General features: G+C 48.3%; 1 protein-coding gene across 2 annotated transcripts in view; it reads right to left on the bottom strand.

Annotated features, from left to right (window-relative positions):
* TCHP (trichoplein keratin filament binding) overlaps positions 1-20,446 on the bottom strand; it is a 413,518-nt gene extending 393,072 nt beyond the window's left edge. Inside the window, exon 1 of one of the 2 annotated variants that reach the window (XM_085633293.1) lies at positions 19,804-20,446. The gene's annotated coding sequence lies outside the window, so the exon portion shown is untranslated. Of the gene's footprint in view, positions 1-18,206 lie in introns of both variants that reach the window. The other variant, XM_085633294.1, reaches the window with a different exon arrangement.
* Positions 20,447-20,727: the final 281 nt, after the last annotated feature.

Below are 20,727 nucleotides of genomic sequence, written 5' to 3'. Positions count from 1 at the left end.
ACTCGGGAGGCGATCGTCACATCCCTCTTAAAGCCAGATAAAGATCCCTTAGATATGTCATCCTACCGGCCTCTATCGATCCTGAATACAGAATATAAGATTCTTAGTAAACTCCTTGCTAACCGCCTTCGCCCGCTTCTTTCGCGGCTGATCCATACAGACCAATGCGGCTTTGTCCCACGGCGGAGTACGTCGCTGAATCTTCGGCGCTTTCACGCCATCCTGCATGCCTCCGGGCTCCGACCAGCGGGGGCAGGGTGTCTATCCTTGGACATATCGCAGGCCTTCGACACTCTAAGTTGGTCTTATATGCTGGCAGTGTTGGCCAAAATGGGCGCTCCCTCCGAACTATGTGCCTGGATTCGGCTACTCTACACCACCCCCACGGCCAGGGCGAAGACAGGTTCGATAATCTCCTTGGCCTACCCTATTTTTCGGGGTACGCGCCAGGGCTGCCCATTATCGCCTATATTGTTTGTTTTGGCGCTTGAGCCTTTGGCCCAGAACCTTAGGCGGGCCATGGTCCCCCATGGCATTCAGATGGAGGGTGTCCTGCATTCAGTCTCGCTTTACGCAGACGACATGCTGCTGTATTTTCGTGATCTTCAGGCCGACATGAGGGAAGTGGCGGATCGGTTTCTTCACTTCGGGGAGGTTTCTGGATTGCACTTCAATGCTTCTAAGTCTGTAGGCTATTCCTTCAGTGGCACGCTCATGGCTCCGGAGCTCCGTTTTGGGCCCTTGTTCTTCAGGGTGGCACCAGTCACTTTTAAGTACTTGGGGATTAATATCTTTCGGTCCGTGCCGGATGTCATAGAAGGCAATCTGGTACGCACAATCTCCTCCATATGTTCCCAAATTACATTTTGGAATACATTGCCTCTTACCATCACGGGACGAGTAGCGATATCCAAGATGGTGATGCTGCCTCGCCTGCTTTACCATTTCGTCAACATCCCGGTGGTATACTCCGCTTGGATCTTTCGAGAGTTGGATGTACTGCTGACGTCACTGGTCTGGGGCCCAGGGAGGCGCAGGGTGGCATTAGCTAGGCTGCGGCTCCCGAGCGGCGCCGGTGGTATGGGAGCACCCGACTTTAGGGCATATTGCATTGCTGGTCAGCTGCAGTGGTTGGCCTACTGGCTGGCCGGGAAAAACCTGTTTGAACTCGGCTACACCCCGACCCAACTAGCGCGTGGTACCTTGCAGTCACTGTTGTGCCCCGGTGCCCCTAGGCCATCGGATTCCCCGGCCCTACTGAAGGTAGCGCTTCACTATTGGACAAGGGCATGTAAATATGCTAAAATCCAAAATCCATATTCTCCCAATATGCCGCTGTGTGGCCTCCCCATGAGGCAGGGAATTCTGAGTGCCGGGCGATTACGGAATTCGACACAACAGGGGGTGGAGACAATAGGAGCCTTTTTTCAGGAAGGCAGTTTGATGCCCCACGTGGACTTTGTGAGGGTAAATGGGGTACCCGATACCCAGTTTCTGCTCCATGCGGCGATCTCCCGGTATATCCGGGCACAGTGGCAGGCGACACCTGTAGAACCCTCAACATTCCGCCTCCTGCGCTCCCTTCACATAATGGGTCATGGGCGGTTTCTGGTTCGTTGGCTGTACCGGGGCCTCCGGGAACACACACAGATCTCCTTGGCTCCTCTCAGGTTGCGGTGGGAAACAGATTTATCCCGGGTTGAAAACTATTCAATTGTTTGTTCTCCACAAGGCTTACCTTACACCCCACGCACTAAGTAAGATGTACAATACAGCGGTTGTGGCCTGTCCTCGTTGCCCGCCCGGTGGGATTGGGAGTTGGGGGATTGTTGGGCGGGCACCGCTCCCCGTGGGTAAAGTATCTTGAAGGATGGGTATGTAATACATAGCAATGTACATGGTTGGAGGCCTTCAGGCCGTCCGGAGGCATTTTAGGAATGTATTGACAAATATACTACATTATTTACAGGTTTGCATAAGATGCCTGCATTGTCTCCTCTTCCCTATATATACTTAATGTGATTCATGCAGTTTGTAACTCATTGCTCATTCCTCCTTCTCATGGAGCGGTCCATAACGTTGTCCATTACCAGATTGAGGTCCCCACCCACCAGAATCGCAGTGGCTGACGATGCCAGGCCTTTCGAGAGGTGCCAGATAAGAAAGGGCTCTTGGTGTGTGTTTGATGAGTAAATGTTAATCAGCGTGAGAAGAGTGGCACCCCATTGAAGCCTAAGGGCGAGAACTCTCCCTTTCACTTCATACAGAGTCGAGAGGACCTTCCCTTCAAACTTTGCCACCAACAAAATGGCTACTCCATTTTCTTTTTTAACATTACCTGAGGACCAATATTGATGGGGAAGTCGGCGGGATCGCATACGAACCGTATCCCTGGACAATAGGTAGGTCTCCTGGAGCATGCAGACATCCCCTTCAGAGTTTTCTAACAAGGAGAGGATGGCGGAGCGTTTAACCGGGTGCTTGAGGCCTCTCACATAGAGGCTAACATCTTTGAGATCCCTCCCCATGTGCTGTAGCTGGTGGTAAGGAATGCAAAGCTGCAGCCTCCGTGTCTAGGGGGCCCGGGAGGGGCTGCGTGAAGGTGTAAACAGGTGACCATCGCGTGCAAGGGACTTGAAGAGCGGTGCAGGATACACCAAAATAAATAAACCCCACAAACATGAACATTATCGATTTTCTCAACAACAAGAGAGAACCAGTGCAAGGGTGCGTAAATGACAAAAGTTCCTCCTGTGAATGTATATACAGGGGCGGTCGCCCAAAGCAGACCTCGAAAAACAAGGAAGGGCGGCCCCCGACTCAGCTGCCGAGCTATGCCTGGCGTGAAAATCACCTTACTTTCAGGCGGGGGACGAGTGGACTGGGCTGGTGGTCAGTGAGGAGAGAACCGCTTCTCTTTCTTTTGCCATGGTTGCCGTATCTGGCTTGTGGGAAGAGGACGGCCTTCCTACTGACTGCCAACGGTCTGGTCTGCTTCTGTGACTGTCAGGGGACTTGTGCTGAACCTCCTGAGAGGCTGGTGCCTTTATACCCGGTACTTCCCTGGCCTCTTGAAGCGATCTGATCTGTCTCAGCTTGCCCTCGTGTCTAAAAATGATGCAAAAAGGGTGTCCGCATGCGTAAGCAATTCCCTTCTCCCTCAGGTGAAGGGTCCCTTCTTTTGAACAGTGTAGCGGCAGCAAGATCCTGGTGGAGCGCTGGGGCGTGTCCCCTGATTTGCAAAGGGTGCATGTCTCTTGCTTTCTTAATGATAAGTTCCTTTATCTGGAAGTTGTGCACACATGCCAAAATATCACAGCAGTCCCACTCGGTGGACTCGGTTGAGCTGGATCTCTGCTGTGTGTTCTGGACCCAGTACCTGTCAAAAGAGTGCCTGGACGAATTTCTTGATGTCTTCTCCTTCGGCCCCTGATTTCACTCTGCGGATACGCACGTTATTGCGGCAGGAACGATTTTCCAGATCTTCTGTGTGCCCCTGGACCTCTATGTAGCATCATCTCTTTTTCCTCAACGCGTCAGTTTTCATGTTTCTCGAGTGTCACCACTCGGTCTCCGGTCTCTGCTACATCACGTCACACTTCTTTGAGGTCTGCTGCCAGTTGCCCCTTAAGCTCCTGCAGGTCTTCGCGTAGGGTGTTGAAGTGGGCCGTCATGAAGGCCTTCGTCGCTAGGGTATCAGTCCCATCTTGTGTCCCAGTGGACCCATCTTCCTCTCGGCTTGTAGGGCAGGCGGACCCTTGTGAGGGTTGTTTCAAGAGCATTTCTTTCACTGAACGCTCTTTCTGAGCCTGGCACTTGCCATCTTGTTGGCTCCGTCGGCTTTGGCGCGGCTCTGTGCGCAGGGCTTTGTGCACCGGGTCAACCACGTGCTAGCCCCTCTAATCAGAGATGGTTGGGCCTGGATAGCCCCCTTTGCCGTTGTGTCAGGCGCTTGTTTCCAGGGCTTCCTCTCGCAGCGACTGTCTCGCCTCCGCAGGAGCTCCGGGCAGACTCACGCCCCCTTTCGTGGGCCTCACTGACCATCTGTCCGAATGTCCTGTGCAGTCAGGTAGGCTCTGTTTCCAGGGGAAGAGGCCTAGGCCGAGCCGTAGATCATCTACGTGGGGCAGTGTGCGAGTCAGGCCGCCGACGCTTTACCTAATAGCCAGGGCCCAGGGGCTCCTCTCACACTCTTATACCCAGGAGCACTGCCGGCAGACACTCTGTGCTAAGCACCACAGGTGCCTCCAAGTCCGGGGCCACTCCAATAGCACCTGCCCCTGCACTTCTTGGCAGACCCTCAAGGCCAGCAGGCAATTGTCCGCCGTCGGGGGGTCCTCTGCCAAGCCTCAGCTCCCCCCGATCTCCGCGACCGGAGCCTGGATTCCTCCTCTGGCCCCCGGTCTCTGCCGCTTCGCGATCAGCTTCTCGTGCTCCCTGCCCACTCTGGGACGCACAGCGCAGCGTTACCGGGCGGGGACCGGGCCTACTCGCTAACGCTGCTAGCTCATCACGCCACAGGAGCTGGGGTCACTCCACTGCACACGCCTCGCTCCGCGGCTGAGCACCCCCTTATTAGGCCTGCTTCCGCTGCGGGCCGGGTGCACCTTACCGGTAGACCCCTGTACTGCTCGATTTTCCCGGCCTTCCGGTGTTGCAGAGCAATCCATATGACTTCAGTCTCTTTCCATCCGAGTCTAAGGACTGGAGTAGTGAGTAGGGCCTATCTATTAGACACTTGTGACACCATCCCGTGCTCCTACCCTTAGCTCAGGGCCTATATACATAGCCTAGGGAATAGATTCGTTAGCCTCGAGGATAATTTGCCCTATAGTGAGGTTGTTTCATGGAGCTGTGTTGAATTCAGGCCTGGTAGGCCTCAAACGGGAGAGACTCCATCTTTCTTTCTGCTCCGGCAGCCCGGGACCTTTCCAGAGGGAGGGGGATGTTTTAGTTATGAGGTGTTATTCGCTTGGAGAGAACCGGTTCAGGCCGGCCCTTATCGAAGGATTGTATTTTTCTTCATGCCGAAGACACTACATCAGGCCGGCCGGCTGGGAAAGTGTCCTTGGTACGGGGAGGTACAGGAATTTGGTGGGCGGCAGGTTTCGAGCTGGAAATTTCCATGAGGGAATGCACTTCTATATTAGTGAAAGTCTGAGTGAGATAAGAGCACTTGCTTCTAGACCATAGGCGGCATCTGGCCGTTAGCAGAAGAGCTATTACTTATTCCAGGGAAGACTGATGATGAACTTGAATCCAAAGAGGAGAGAGTAGCCGATAAGGACGAGGTTCCAGTGACTCGGAGAGGGAGAAGGGAGCAGACCCACAACTGCAGAGGGGTGACTTCCAGGCTAAGCCGAGGCATAGACGAGAAGGGAACCTAGATGACCATTGAGTACAGGCGACGTACCCTCAAGGTGAAGTCGATCCCTTTTTCTTTGAAGTGTATAACTTAATCTTTTACTTTCCTTGCAGGTTATATATGTATGATGTGTTTCGTAAATGTGCATGTGGCATTTAAATAAAGTATTTAGCTTATTGTACGTTAGCATGTGTTGTGTACTTTTGTATAGGAGGATAGCCTATTCTTTAGTCAGAGTTGCCTTAAGAATGAACAGAGGTTAATCCTGGTCAGGTAAGTGGTAACTGGATGAGGGGGAAAACAAGCCCCTCGAACTAGAGAACAGGTTGTGCTCAACTAATAGTCTTTGTGTGATCTGATATATAGTCCCAATTCCCCTGTCGTGTACTAATAGGATGAGCTCGTGCTAAGGCTGCCGTGTAGGTAGGAGATTCTGGGTCTGACTGAGGCCGCGAGATCGTGTGTGTGTCGCTGCCGAATGGGTAGGAGATTCTGGACCTGACCCAGGTCGCGAGACTTTGTGTGTTGCTACCGGATGGGTAGGAGATTCTGGGTCTGACTGAGGCCGCGAGATCGTGAGTGTGTCGCTGCCGAATGGGTAGGAGATTCTGGACCTGACCCAGGTCGCGAGACTTTGTGTGTTGCTACCGGATGGGTAGGAGATTCTGGGTCTGACTGAGGCCGCGAGATCGTGAGTGTGTCGCTGCCGAATGGGTAGGAGATTCTGGACCTGACCCAGGTCGCGAGACTTTGTGTGTTGCTACCGAATGGGTAGGAGATTCTGGACCTGACCCAGGTCGCGAGACTTTGTGTGTCGCTGCCGAATGGGTAGGAGATTCTGGACCTGACTGAGGTCGCGAGATCGTGTGTGTCGCTGCCGAATGGGTAGGAGATTCTGGACCTGACTGAGGTCGCGAGATCGTGTGTGTGTCGCTGCCGAATGGGTAGGAGATTCTGGGTCTGCCTAAGGCCGCGAGACTGTGGTTGCTGAGATTGTGAGGCTGTGAGGTCTTGATATATATATATATATATATATAATAGGAATTCCCTGTCCTTAGGTGGTACGTATATATGTGGTTATTTGGGTGTAAAAAGACCCTAGGGAGGGGGTAACGTTCTGTTTTGGGTCAGAAGGGCTCTGTAGAGCGGGTTCCACCCGATCCGAAAACCCAAGCAGAACAACCCCGCATTGGCGGCCTCCTCGTCGCTCTTGCTGGGCTCCTCGTACTCCGGTCTGCAGCGCCGTGGAGAGGAGTCGAAGCACCGCACCAGCGCCTCCAGGGATCTAAATGGCCCAGCAAAAACCACCCCTCTCGCCTGCCCAGGCAGTAGGCTACAGCTCCTTGGTCCTCGACGGGGTTTACAGCGTCAGCTCGCAGCTCTGCGGATCGAAACACCTACCAAATGAGTCCGGGAGCATTACGGGAGCCGAGCCTCATTCCCACAGCCCAGGATGAAGCTATAGGATATGCAATAACAACACGATTATCGTGGCGAGGCCAGAGGAACCGCAAACCACATCCTATACAGCCGCCATCTTGGTCACACCCCGGAGATTCACTTTTAATGGGCTTTCAGGCATCTAATTTTATGTTGCATATCTTCACTGTGGATTACATTTCCATTGATTGCATTGTTGCCACAGGCCAAGCCAGCACAAAAAGTTGAATGGTTTATAGACCGAGCCTCGTGACCAGCACTCACTTTAATGAACCCCAATTACGAATTACTGCAATGCGCTACCCTCAGTATTAATCACAGTATAAATCAAGTAGCGATGTAAAGTGCAGTAAGCCCTCCTGTACAACTATTGGGGCAAAAAGAAGTGACCACATCACACCCATACTTTTTTCTCTTCGATGGCTTCCCATTGAAGCAACATCAATCTACAAGCTTGCCTGTATCACCCACAAAGCCCTGCACACTTCCTCCCCTCGATACCTGGCAAATAAAATTAAAATTTCTGCCAGCTCTAGACCTTCACGCAATGCGGAAAAATTACTGCTTGAGCCCCACACCTTCAAAAGGGAAAGATCAATGGCTCAATCCTTCTCAGGCAATGCGGTCAGAATCTGGAACTCGCTTCCTCCACTACTCTGTACCACCACCTCTACCTGGATTTTCAAAGCTGAACTCAAATCTCTTCTCTTCCAAAGATACTTACAGAATTAATGCATCCCTTTTCATGCCCGTCATGGAAGTTATTACAATGTTGTAAATATGTAACCTATGTCTGTACGATCTCAATCCTATTGTGTTTTTGATTTTTGTGTGACTGCCATCTATTGTTTTATTCTACTTTTTCATCTATCTCCTCTGTATTTGTAACGTGTAAATATGTAAATTTCCTCATGTAACGGTGTTGGTTCTATTGTGAAGCGCTCTGACACCTTTGGGTAAAGTCTGCGCTATATAAAATTGCATTAAATAAAATAAACTATATTTACTGTAAAGATCCCTTGTCTGCTGTCAGTTATGAACCACGGAATCTAGTTTAATAAATGTAAAACAGTTAAAATGTAGCACTGTTATAGGGCTGCATAATTACAAACACACGGTTTAACGCATGACTTCAGTGAAGAGTAGTGATCTATAAAAACTGCCACTAGATTATCCCTTCCAGCTCGTTTTTAATTATTATTTTTTTAAATACCACATCGAACTTTGGTTATAAAGGGGAAAACCGAAGTCAGTGTTTTCTTGGACTTCTCGAATACGGGGTGGCAAAACCTATGTCAAGAAAGAGTTGACTACTTACCAGTGTATGATAATATACCTTGCTTTTTCAGGTTATATGACAGTGACGAACAATGCATATCATATCAGTGCAAAGCTTCTTTGTTAAAGAAATACTTTTTTGATTTGTTCTTTAAACACCCAAACATCCAGATCTGGAGCTTAGCTCCTACTTTGTGTTTTTTTACAACCAAAAAGGCAAAGCTCTTCAGTTCCATTCCACACAATTCTACTACTCAACACACCACATACATCCAATCTACAACAAAGAATTCCACATCATGCCACAAAATTAAACATTACACCACATAATTAAGTAAACACCACTACATATCACTCCACAACACAAAATACCATTCCACATAATTACACTACATAACACACAACCCCACTCCACTTAATTCCACTACACTCAATACCACATAATTACTATACATATATTTCCACTGCAAACCATGCCACATAATTCAACTTCACAATTCCATGCCACACAATTCCACAACTAACAATTCCAATCCAACCCAAATAATTTCACTACACACCACATACATACACTCCATAACACATAGTTACAAACATTGTCATTTACAACACCAATAAATCTAACTCAAGCAATTGCGAAACCCATTGCATTTGCAATAGGATTGTTCAGTTGTACATATTGTCTTCTTGGTTATATAAAAGGTAATAAAAATGCTTATAACATTTTTTTATTATAACTTTTCAACATGCTGCACAGCAGGCGCATTGATCTACAATATAGCTTAAAGACATTGGCGAAGCCAATAATTGCTCTGGCTAAACACTTACAAGGTCTCAAAGGCAAGACCGATTGGCTATGCCAATGCTTTTTATTTCTTACTGAAGGCACCAACACAAAGTAACTTTGCTACAGAGAGTACTATGGAGTGTGATTGGGGGTGCATTGGACACACTTTCTATGCTTAAAATAGTCTAACATTGGGCCCATTGGATACACTGCAAATGGAAAGACAATACATACCCTGCATTACTTCAACTTTGGATTAAATATGTGCTTCATAATAAATCACACACAAAAAAACATGCTTTGTAAACGCTTGCCTGTTTTGGAGGTTAGGCAGCTGAATAAACACCTCCTATTTCAAAAGGTTTGGAAAACACTGAGAAAACACCACTGAAACCCACAAACAAACACTAAAAACAGGACAGCCTACAAATATGCAGATACCATGGGACATGTTTAAGCAGCTAGACAACCTGCTAATCAATCCCATATGGGCCGGTAAAAGATGTAGGTATGGACTGAACATCTTATGGAGGGCATGGGACCTGGACTTCTGTACCTGGAAATCTATTATCTGAAAGCACAACTAGACATTCAGCCAGCTGATGCGCAGAGGGTGACAAGCGAGAGAAACAATTATTGGCGCATACCCAGAAAATGGAGCATTTGCTGAAGTGTCTGATGGCACCCTTGTAACTAGACAATTGAAGCCCGAATGTGGCCCATTTGATGGCGTGGGAGAGGGTGATAAAAGTGTTTTTATCACCATGCCACTACCACTAGTTTATCATAAATTTGGGGGACCAGAACGCAAAACTGGTAAAGCCGCTCACAACTAATAGGCAATGGTGTGAGAGCAAGGCCTACCCCCTCAAAGGGGAGGAAGGGGCCCCCCTATGATTAGGAAGGCCAAAAATAAAGTAAATCACCGTTGGCGGGCTCTAAAAAGGTCACCCTCCGATTCAGCTATCCTGAACGACCTCAGGGCCACGAGGAGACAACTGTATTGTACCTGTTTTTTTTTTATTCCATACTTGATCCGCTGTGCCGCTGTTTTTCCTGCCATTTGCCCTCCGACGTTGACCCCCCCTTCCGCCCCGCTCCCGCCTCCCAGCTGCTCGCCCTACCCCACAAATGTAGACCGCTGCGCCCGTCCGCGCCTGGACCGCGCCCAACGCCAGACCCCCTGGCCCTCACGACCTCCACAGGACCCGACGCCGCTACGATGCAAACACCCTCCACGCACTCAACGACAGCCAAAACTCCACCTGCTTCAAGGCTTCCCCGAAGATCACCCACGGTTCCTTCACCTGCCGTATCTGCAGCTTCTCCAGCCAACGCACTCCAGCATGCCTTGCCCATTCCAACACTGCAGGCCACAACCATCTCAGCTGCATACTGCTCAACACCCGCTCAGTCCTCAAGCACGCCGTCTAACTCTCGGACCTGCTCGACTCCCCCGCCCAGGACGTCGCCTTCCTGACGGAAACCTGAATGAACACCTCCTCGGCACCGGACATAGTCATAGCCATCCCCAACGGCTACAAGATCATGCGCAGAGACCGGAACTACAACAAACCAGGAGGAGGAATCGCCCTTAATCCACAGGGACACCATCAGAGTATCAACCAGCACCGAAGACTCCTTCAATATGGCTGAAAACCTACACTTCCAGATCCACGTCAACTACAACACCACCACCCTCAAAGAAACCCTCGTCTACAGACCTCCGGACCCCCGACCACAGTTCAGCGAATCCATTGCCGACCTCATCAGCACGCACGCCATCACCTCCACAGACTACATCCTCCTCGGAGACCTGAACTTCCACCTAGAGAACACCAACCACAACAACTCCACAACACTGATCGACAACCTCGGACTCAAACAACTCGTCACAACACCCACCCACTCCACTGGACACACGCTCGACGCCATCTTCTCCGCCAGCGACCACGTCACCTTCCGCCACACCACAGAACTCCACTGGACCGGACTCAAACAACTCGTCACAACTCCCACCCACTCCACTGGACACACGCTCGACCCCATCTTCTCCGCCAGCGACCACGTCACCTTCCGCCACACCACCGAACTCCACTGGACTGACCACCACTGCATCCACTTCTCCTTCGAGAATCACACCACACACAACCAACCACAACGTATCCCACATCGCAACTGGAAAAAAGTCACCAAACACCAGCTCATCACCGCACTCGCCAGAGAACCTCCTCCCGAGCCCTCTGGGACCAACGCAGCAGCACACAACTTCAGACTATGGATCGACACTCTCGCCCCAATCAGGAAACCCTCCAACAGACACACCGACACTAGAGCCATCTGGTTCAACTACGACCTCCAGAACTCCAAGCATACCTGCAGAAACCTCGAGAAGCAATGTCTCAAGGACTAAACACCAGACAACCACGCAGCATACTTGAACGCCAGACGCAGACACCACCAGCTCACCAGATCCACCAAAAGAACCTCTTTCAAGGAACGCATAGACAACAACGCACACAACAGCAAAGAGATCTTCAACATCGTGAAAGAACTCGCCACCCCCAGCTCCAGCTCCAATGACATACCACCGTCAGAAGAACTCTGCGACTCCTTGGCTACCTTCTGCCACCGCAAGATCACAGACATCTACAACAGCTTCAATACCCAGACGCAAACGGCAGACACCGACACCCCAGAATCAACACCCACCGAACGCACCGACCTTCTGCTCTCCTGGAACAACGTCAACGGCGAAGAGACCGCCAAAATCGTGAACACCATCCACTTCGACTCACCTTCCGACCCCTGCTCCCACCACATCTTCACAAGGCAAGCCCCATCACCGCACCCCAACTTTGAAAGATCATCAACAACTCCTTCGTGAACTCCACCTTCCCAGAGAGCTGGAAACACGCCGAAATCAATGCCCTCCTCAAGAAACCCAAAGCGGACCCAAAGGACCTCGAGAACTTCCAACCCATCTCCCTGCTCCCGTTCCCCGCTAAAGTCATTGAGAAGCTCGCCAACAGACAACTGACCCTCTTCCTGGAGGAGAACATCGTCCTGGACTCATCCCAATCCGGCTCCCGCAGCAACCACAGCACCGAGACCGCCCTCATCGCCGCCACTGATGACATCAGGGTCATACTGGACAAGGGATATACCACGGCCCTCATCCTCCTGGACCTCTCGGCCGCCTTCAACACCGTCTGCCAACACACCCATCCCACACGCCTCCACGACGCAGAGATCCGAGGCGAAGCTCTGGACTGGATCACCTCCTTCCTCACCAGCAGAACCCAGAGAGTCCGCCTCCCCCCATACCGATCTGAAGCCACCACGATCACCAGCGGCGTACCCCAAGGATCATCCCTCAGCCCAACCCTTTTTAACATCTACATGGCACCACTCACAAACATCATCTGAGCACACCACCTCAACATCTTCTCGTACGCCGACGGCACACAGCTGATCCTCTCCCTCACCAAAGACCCGGCCATCGCCAAATCCAACCTCCACATGGGAATGAAGGCCATCGCAGAATGGATGAAGACCAGCCGCCTGAAACTGAACTCGGACAAGACGGAGGTCCTCATTCTCGGCTCCACTCCCTCTGCATGGGACGACTCCTGGTGGCCGACCGCGCTGGGAGCTGCCCCGACACCCACAAACCATGCACGCAATCTGGGGTTCATTCTGGACTCAACGCACGCCATGACTCAGCAAGTCAATGCCTTCTCCTCCTCCTTCTTCAACAGCCTCCGAATGCGCCGCAAGATCTACAGATGGATCCCCAACGAAACCAGTAGAACGGTCATCCAGGCACTCGTCAGCAGCAGGCTGGACTACGGCAATGCCCTCACAGGAGGAGGAGTCTTCTGAAGGTCAGTAGGTCTTGGGTCTGCCGTAGGTGGATGGGGAGGGTGTTCCAGGTCTTGGCGGCGAGGTGGGAGAAAGACCTGCCACCGGCAGTCGTTCTTTTGATGCGGGGGACTGCGGCGAGGGCGAGGCCGGTGGAGCGGAGCTGGCGGGTGGGGCTGTGGAAGCTGAGTCTTCTGTTGAGGTATGCTGGTCCGGTGTTGTGGAGTGCTTTGTGTGCGTGGGTGAGGAGCTTGAAGGTTATCCTCTTGTTGACGGGGAGCCAGTGCAGGTCTCTCAGGTGTGGTGTGATGTGGCTGCGACGGGGGATTTCAAGGATCAGACGTGCAGAGGCGTTCTGGATGCGTTGCAGCCGTCTCAGGAGTTTGACCGAAGTTCCTCCGTAGAGGGCGTTTCCGTATTCCAACCTGCTGCTTACGAGGGCCTGGGTGACCGTTCTTCTCGCTTCATCGGGGATCCACTTGTAGATCCTGCGGAGCATGCGGAGGATGTTGAAGCAGGAGGAGGAGACGGCGTTGACCTGCTTAGTTATGGAAAGGGTGGAGTCGAGGATGACCCCTAGATTGCGTGCGTGGTCGGTGGGTGTTGGAGCTGATCCCAGTGTGGTCGGCCACCAGGAGTCGTGCCAGGCTGAAGGGGTGGAACCGAGGAGGAGGACCTCCGTCTTGTCCGAGTTCAGCTTCAGTCGGCTGTTCCTCATCCATTCGGCGACGGCTTTCATTCCTTTGTGGAGGTTGGTTTTGGCGGTGTGAGGGTCTTTGGTGAGGGAGAGGATTAGCTGGGTGCCATCGGCATAGGAGAGGATGTTGTGCTGTCGGGCAACGTGGGCGAGAGGTGCCGTGTAGATGCCGAACAGCGTTGGGCTGAGGGATGAGCCCTGGGGTACGCTGCAGATGATCTCGGTGGTATTAGAGCGGGGGGGGTGGGGGGGGGGGGGGGGAGGCGGACGCTCTGTGTTCTGCCAGAGAGGAAGAATGTGGTCCAGTCCAGGGCCTTCTCTTGGATCCCGGTGTCGCGTAGGCGTGTTCGTATCCAGGGATGAGAAGGTACAACCTAGGAGCCATTCAGAAGATTCGGATTTAGTAAGACCACCACAATCACTACACAGGGAGAGGGTCCAGATACTATATTGGGGCTCTATTAGTTCATGCTCCGTTCCGAGGCAAATAGCAAGGGGGTGCAGGGCCCAAATGGCATTCCCTCAGTCATCTACATGGAGGATCTACCCTTCTGGGCAGCAGAACTAGTCCTGGTCTTTAACATGGTTATTCAGCTCCACAGCATCCCTTCCTCACGGAGAGGCTTGATTCTCGCCCCAGTTTATGAGAGAGGGGGAAAAGGGCGATGCTATAAATTATCGACAAGTAGCCCTAATTGACAATGATGCAAAATACTTTGCAGGAGTTCTTTTGGAGGAATTACAGCATTGGCTACAGAAGCACTCCATCATTCTTTCCAATCAAACTGGCTTCACAAAACAAACATGGACCACTGTAAACATCATGGCACTTTCGCTGCTGACCTATTCCGCCAACACAAACAAGAACTCGGTTCACTTAGGGTTCATCAACTATAAATCAGCATTTGATAGGGTAGACAGGGGAAAGCTCTGGAAGAAACTGCTAGATGTACTTTCGGATATGGGATCTCCTAAACAATTGATTCCCACTTGTACATGACCCTTAAACAAGATAAACAATGGATAGAACTCCCTGCGAGACAGGTGCGATGAGGATCTCACAAAACGGTTGACGGACAGGGAATGTGGTACGGCATGTGCACTGGCTCAAGGAGTTTCTAGAAATGCCTTCTTCAAATTAGCACACCTCAATATATTGCACCATGCATACATCTCAACAGCTGCATATGTCCAGGTAGATCTGACGCATGTCTCAGGTGCGAAATGAGGGGGCAGATTTCATACACATACAGAATTATACTGGAGGGGGGTAGTGATCGTCTCCGGAGAGCCACTCACAGACAGCTTGAACTCAGTCTTGGGCCCTGTCTCCTAAATATCTTTGCATGCCCCAAGAATCGTAAAATGCAGGACAAGGTAGATGACGCTTTTGATGGCTATACAATGGCTGCTCCCTGTGGGTCCCACTCTGCACCAGTAGACTAGAGATGTTGCAGAGATGGCTCTTGTAGAGGCAAGGCACATGTGGGAGGTTAGGACTGATGAAAAGGCAGAGGAGAATTATAAAATGTGTGCTAAAATGTTGCACAAACTGACTGGGCCGGGTGATGACCAGCCCTCATCAGCCGCAACCTCAGTTATATTTGCAGAAAACACTGGGAACTAGTATGGACAGACTGAAGGGAGCAGGGTACGCTGGGGGGTTAGCCTTCACAAGCCATAAGACTTTGCAATGTATCTGTCAGAAATGCAAATAAGCCTAATGAGCATTTGGATGCAGTTTTATTGCTGCTAATTAAAAAAGCAAAATAAGGATGTTCAAAAACATTTTTTAGAAAGGTTTGACCCATTAAAGGGGTTGTTTTGACAGGTCGATATTGCAGTCTTTACCCTCCTACACTGGTAGGCCGGATGTCATGTTTTACACTGTCACTGTAATGGATGGCACAATAGAGGCTGCAGTCCACTAGTGACAATTAACTTACAGGCCTTGGGTTAATTTTGTACCATGTATTAGGTAAGTTAAATATACTAATTAGGAATATGTCAATCTGACCATTTTTAAAGGGGGAGCATTGTCCCTTTATCATGGGTTAGCAAGGTTAAAGTGCACAGAGTTCTAGTACAAGCAAAAATATAGGGTCCAGGAAAGGCAAAAATACAGGGTGATCACACACAAAAGGCAGACTTCCTACAGTGTGCAAGGATAGAAAACAATGTATAAAATTCTTTACAGATGGCATGTCACTTAAGAATGCTTACACTCCATCAGCACCCCCACAGATTAAGGAATGGAAACGTGATCTTGACTGGTGCCAGAGGGTGAAGGAAACAGTATACAAGAGTGGGGGCTGTGCTAAGAAATGGGAGAAGGTGTGGCTGCCCTGGAGAAGGTTCAGAGGGCTGTGGGGCGCAGATTAGTATGGTTAAGAAGGGCAATGTGGGAACCTGCTTAACCCGAGAATGTATTACTTATGATCATTTGTACATGGCATTTCAGGTACCCACGACGTTGTCACTGTGTGATGTGGTCTTTCGAGCTTTGTTAATAAAAAGATTTTTTTTTTTTTTTTAAAAAGAAGCATGCTTACACTCCCAAATCGTGAACAGACAGACTTTGAGGGGGTGAAGAAACACAGGTTTCATGTATAATATGTTATGCAGTTTCACGCACCTCACTATGATCTGTGGTGAAATGTCAGCGGCCATCGGGGACAGAAAGGAACCTGCCTTAGGAGGCTGCATGGAAGTGATATTGGTGGGTACCCTTTTGGTAGCCAATTACAATATGACTGAAAAGGGTAAATTGTGCCACATGTGTTACTGACAGAGAAGGAGACTGTCCTAGCACTATATGGTCAATCTCAGTCTTCCATGTTGGAAATGTAGATGCAGAGGATACGGTCCCTACCACTAATGATACAATAACTAACTGGTTTCCAGTGCACAAGCACATGGCAAGTGATTCAGGAAAATGGAGGGTCCTATCCAGAGATATTTCACACTTAATTTCTGACACCTGAGTTGCCACGGACACCTATTTGCAATCCAAATACTCTGTAGAGAACATCTTTGCTTCAACTGGAAAGGGCATGCTTCACAAGAAGCAAAGATGATGGGATTGAAGAAGTATTAAATTGGTCAATAGCAGTGGAATGGACAGGTAGGGTGGAATGGTACAGATGTCTGAAGGGTGTTGAGGGGTTGTATGTGAGGGGAGGAGGTAGGAGTTCAGACTATTTGCAGTTACATGTGTTTGGACACACACACACTTTTGAAACCGGATAAGCATGCATTATCTAAAATGATATAGGTTACAAAAAATACAACTTTTTAAGAAACTACAATTAGTTTGTTATACAAAATATCAACAGAAATGACAAATGCATGTGGTTACTATAAGGAAATACTTGTACAAATATTAAAACATTTATTCGAATTGTTAAATGTTATGAAACCTTTAATCTTATGAAAATAATCATTGAGCTGAGAGGGGTTACGGAGCATATACATTAGTCATGGCCAAGATGAGAGTAATGGGAATGATTCTGCGAGGAATTGGGCTGTTGATTGACTGGGGTATGAGCCCTGGTCAAGCAACAGCCATATTCCCTGGAAGGGTAAACCGCAAAAGTCACCAAATTAACCTGTACTTAACCCTGGGTAGCTTAGTACAAACAGCAATAGGACTTAACTGAGAGGCAATATGTAAAGTGTTTATGCAGCATGCAAACAGTAATAAAGTGAAAACACAACACAAGTAAAAGCCCACACTAATTTAGAAAAATAGCAGGCCTCGAGAAGTCTACTCGCCCACTCGCTCATTATGGCGAGTGAGATTTTATCAGGCGAGCTATTTTCGGGGCCTACTGACCTAGTCTGGTGGGAGAGCTTCAGCTGAGAAAGAACAGGTCTTCTGTTCATTAGGAAAGTGAATGAGGCATAAAGACACCTTTAAATCTTATTTATCTTGTGACATTTGCTGTTCATGCATGACAGAGGTCAAATGTCAGTTTATGTCTTCTTATAAATTGCTACTTACTTTAATCAAGGAGATTGGTGTTTTCTTTTCTTTCTTGAACAGTAAAATTAGTTTTGTAGAGTGAACTGTTTTTGACAACCCGGCAGGCACACAACATTTATATAACTTGTAAATGATATGTAGAAATATTTCAAAATATATTTCAGTAATTAGCAAAGCACTTTTAATTCTGAAGTGAGATGGAAACAAAGATTTTAACTGGCTCAAACCAAATTGGAATACTTTACTTGGTGATGTGCAAATATTAAATATTTGCTGAAACCTGATGTCCATCCACATATTATATTTGTATGTTATGTTGTTTTATAAGTAAAACTGCATGTCAGAGGGAAAGTTTGTGGAAGACATGCTGAACTCACACATTTTGAGGTGCTCTTGTATGTCATAATTAAGAAAAAGGAGACTGGGTGGATAAAATATTTGCCTAGGATCACACAATTTGAGACAAGTTTATGGATCAAGCTTATTACAGATAGGTCGAGTTCAATATTCAAGTCACTACACCTGCAGGTCTGATAACGTTTTGCTGATTTTTTTAGACATAAATAGAGTACTTTTAATAAATTATTTGAGCCCAAAACAACAAAAATCCAATCAATAGAACCAAAGTTATTCATTTTTACATTTGTATTAAAACCTAGCGCCCCAAAGATCAAAGCACCAACTGCTGACATCTTGTCATGTGAGACCGTGTCAAAGTGGAAAAATATGGCCTACCGTAAAGGAGTGCAGGTCGGATACAAGAAGTGGATTGGGCTTGGTCAGCGCTTACCTTCGGACATAGAAGACATTTTTAAGAAAATATTCTGAAACAGTAAAGTTCAGCAGGGCAAGGCTGCATGGGATGTCTGAGGAGGGAGCATCGTCGTCGGGGAGCCGCTGGATGAAGACGTGGTGAAGATGTCTACATTCTGACGTAGTCCCTTTTTTTGGAAATCGAAAATCTTCAGAGGGGTGAGGCAGAAGGCTGTAGCAGAAGACAGTTCCAGGAGGTCAGCTACCCCTTTGGCAAAGGACTGTTGAGTGGAGAAGAACGTAGCGGGAGCATTTGTGAAGTCAGGCCGACAGGTGACGCACATTGGGCGGATCGACAAGCAAGTTGGTCTCAGTCTTTTCTCTGTTCTAAGTCCCAAGTTTTTAATTTTGGTATGGTTTTGCCAACTAATACAAACGTATTGGACAGTCGTCCTACAACAACTTAATAGAATAACAGGGGGGGCAATAGCCTTAGAGATAAAAACCGGTCTCCTTGGTTTGATCCCCAAGAGTAAAAAGAGTAGATGATTTCTAATTCTGGGGCTCACGATAGCTAAGAGGCGAATAGAAATACACTGGCTGGCCCCGCAAGGGTCACAGGTGGATAAATGGAGAAAAGATTTAAAAGAATGGGCATTGGCTGAGGAAGAACATATGAGGAAAACTAGGACAGATGATAAACTCCTGGATGTATTGTTGGCGTGGAGGGCAATGGTACGAGAGATAAAAAAGCATGTCCTGCAATCAACAGGTGAATCACAGGACGGGGAACATCACAATAGAAGGGCTACTCAAAGTCAAGCAATAGGAGAGGGGAGGGGACACCCAAAGACCACTACACTGACAGAATGTAATATCGATCTGGTAGGAACCGGTAAGGTGGGGGAGGGAGTTAGATGGGGTGTTAAGTGGGTACTCAATATATTTATCCTAAAAAAACTGAAGCTCCATGGGGGAAACATGTAACAGAAATATCCTTTTCTTTGTATTGAAATAATGAACCTACAGTGTACATGTGTGGTATAAGCCTGTATATGAACATTGACTATGTTTTTGAAATAATAAAGAAACCTTTAAAACAAAAAAAATTAGATACCATTTGCCACATAATTTGGTCCTCCGTGCCATATAATGTTAGGATCCGCTCTGAAAAGTGGTTTGGGGTTGTCATTATCATGATGAAATCGATATTTCAAAGGAAAGATTAACATATTTCCATATTCCATGGTAGCCCGTAAAATATACGAATTTTATACCCCTGCATTTTGTGCAATAAGTGTATCTTAACTTTATATACGTGAGCTCTTTTTTTATAACGAATGCGTAATTAGGCTACAAGAGTTTCATTGCATTACAATCTTTGCTAACTTACTTAATTAACCCTTACTCCAAATCAATCAACGGACAGCTAAGAAGGATTTAGTGAGCTTGAGCATTTCATACCCTAAAAATATATACATATCATCACTGAAAACCTGCCCTATCAAAAGGAGCTCATTCTGCTTCACGCAGCAGGGCGCATGTATTATCACTCACATTAATTTCTCCAACAGAGAGTACCTTCAATTAGAGTACCCACTTCATCTCACCCCAAAGTGATGTACCCTACTTACCCTGCGCTTCCTCTGACATCTGACCAGTTAAATTTCCTAGCTACAGCGTTTCTAAATCAGGTAACTGTTTACATACGCTAACGCCGTACATCAACTAGACTTCCGGTGTACGTAAGTAACCACAGCAACCTTTTCCAGCTAGAAAGGACGGCGGCCCGCGGAGGACAAATTAGTTGATTTCATTCAGTAAAAGACGTTGAAATCAATGAAGGAAACGCTTTCAGTCAGTCTAGTGGATATTCAGGCAGTTTTTCCGCAAAGTCACTGACATCTGAAGCACATCCCCATACAAGGTGGTAGGTTAGGCAGATTTAGAAACTACGCGAACGCTTAAGGGTTTGCCTGCATAAAAGACCCTTTTTGCAGTAACAGACACTAATCACTTAGTTGTATTTCCTCCAAATTCAAAGTGTCCGACTCCGCGCCGACTTGATATTAACCGCTGCCTTCACGTAACTGGCGGAACATGTCCACTAGGCAAGACCGTCTCATGTGGGAAACGGAAACTGGCTCCCTCGGGATAGTGTAGGTCACCGGTTGGAAAAGTAAATCTGGTAAGGAAAAATAAAATAAAAGTCTTGTTTTAATGCTTGTCATTGTCACCACTCCACCGCCATCAAAGTGAAAGCGCTCCTCTTCCAATATGGCCGACTCCCACTATAATCCAACGTCTTTAACGATACTTGCTATTATAGTCCTATTTCTGTGCTACTGTTTCTAATAGTTGTTTTTTGAACCTTTAGCCATTCCCGAGTCCCGCCACAAATGCCGCTTACCCGTAGCTCTTAACACAGAGGGCATATAGTACAGTTTCCGAGGCTCAGCTTTCTGTTTAACTGGTTTAACGAGTTCTTATTATTAAATCCTTTAGTTGCTGTCAGTGGCGGTTATTTGTCAGTTCGTTCGAAGTAAACGCGCCTTAGC

Source organism: Triturus cristatus, chromosome 11 (assembly GCF_964204655.1).
Source record: "Triturus cristatus chromosome 11, aTriCri1.1, whole genome shotgun sequence".
NCBI classification, from domain to species: domain Eukaryota; kingdom Metazoa; phylum Chordata; class Amphibia; order Caudata; family Salamandridae; genus Triturus; species Triturus cristatus.
Note: the sequence above shows the minus strand (reverse complement) of the source record. Positions and strands in the feature narration are given on the sequence as shown.